At 37.0% G+C, this 1,728-nt stretch overlaps 1 pseudogene across 1 annotated transcript; it reads left to right on the forward strand.

The window, feature by feature from the left end:
• Positions 1 to 1,249: 1,249 nt before the first annotated feature.
• On the forward strand, positions 1,250 to 1,321 carry SODALDRAFT_t207 (annotated as a pseudogene). Its single transcript has one exon. The product of its transcript is annotated as a tRNA-OTHER (tRNA).
• The last annotated feature ends 407 nt before the right edge of the window (positions 1,322 to 1,728 follow it).

Raw genomic sequence — 1,728 nt, forward strand, 5'->3', positions numbered from 1 at the left:
TAATAATAATAATAATAATAATAATAATAATAATAATAATAATAATAATAATAATAATAATAATAATAATAATAATAATAATAATAATAATAATAGTAATAATAATAATAGTAATATAATATAAGTATCTCGGTATTATAGTAATGCCTTAGTAGTAGTATACAAATTTAGTCGTAGATAATATCCTTTAGTAACGGTAAAATAATCGTCGCTATAATGAAGGTATTATCCGGGTTATATAGTATATAGAGCGTAGTAATACTAAAGTAGTGGGGTGTCGGCTAATAGGAGTAGTTCTTTACGTTATAGAAACCGCCTAGGTACCTATCTAAATAAGGTAAAGGCGTGTGCTAATACTATAAGTATAGGCGCTGCCTGCTTTTAGTGCACTAATAGTCGACGTCCTTATAAAGATATACGTTTTGTCTATACCGTAGCGGTACCGCTAGTATACCGGAGAGATTAGGTCTAATAAGTTAATAAGTCCCCCCTATTACTAAGAAGTAGTAATAACGCCTTATAGACGTCTATATGGCTTATATAGCTGCTAAGGTTAGCGGCAATAGTATTGTTATAGTGAGTAGTAGTCTTTTTTCGGTATCGTAGTAATGCCTATCTAATAGTCTATAGGCTAAGGAGCATCTAAAGACGGCCGCCTTATGCTTTAGGCAGGCTGTCTCTTAGGCGCTATTATCCGGTCGTAGCCGTAGGAGCACCTTATTGATAGAGGTATGAGATCTAATACGCCGGGTTTAGCGTATAAAGAATATAAGAAGTGTCCTATTAGATTATTTTTTAAGTGGCCCGGCTAAGATCTACTAATAGCCCCTTTATAGTAGCAGAACTAGCTAAGTCTTTTGGGATCTTAAGTATACTAATAGCGGGGTTAGTGTCTCTAAGGGGAGTAAAGATAATAAGGAATAGTAGTAATACCGGTACTGTCTTAATACCACTGGGGTCCTGGCTTATAGGGCCCTATTCAATAATAAGTTAGACTATTATATTGTTTTTACCCTGTTACGGTTCTACTATGTTTTTATAGGCTTTATAACTTTAAGGGCGAGGCGGAAGTCGTTAAGCCGGTTTAGTTAGAGGAACCACTTAGTTATTGCCCCGTCTTTAGTATTATATTCTAGTATATTGTATAAATTCCCCCTAATTAAGAGCGGTCTCACTACAGTATTAAAGTGGTCCTTATACTCCTCCTCGGTTATATCTTAGTACTAGAGTATTATATACTCCGCTATTAGGGGGGATAGCGTAGGTGGTAGACACGCCTAGTAGCCGCGTAAGGCCGTGGGTTCGAATCCCACTTCTCTTAATCGTGCGCGAATGTTTTCAAAACCTCGCGCGCGACCTACCCGGAGCTCCTGCACGTTATAGGGGTCCCCGTATATTCGGGGAGATACTTCTTAGTTTATACGCTAATAAGTAGAACCATACTGCCTGTAGTACGTACCCTTCTTAGAGGGGGAGGTTATATACCCGACTACGTGTAATTAAGCGCACCTATACACACTATACCTACGATTAAGCCCTAGAGCCTATGGAACTCTCGGGAGCGCGTACTACTATACAGGATAAGTCCCGGAGTAATAACACTAGTTCGTCTATTCTTTACTTTTATACTTAGGTTATATAAAGAACTAGATACTTATTATAGGCTTAGTCTTCTTAATAGACTCGTGCTATAGCTTTAGGGCTATATATATATTAATACAAAATACT

This window comes from Sodiomyces alkalinus, assembly GCF_003711515.1.
Source record: "Sodiomyces alkalinus F11 unplaced genomic scaffold SODALscaffold_14, whole genome shotgun sequence".
In the NCBI taxonomy this organism is placed as follows: Eukaryota; Fungi; Ascomycota; class Sordariomycetes; order Glomerellales; family Plectosphaerellaceae; genus Sodiomyces; species Sodiomyces alkalinus.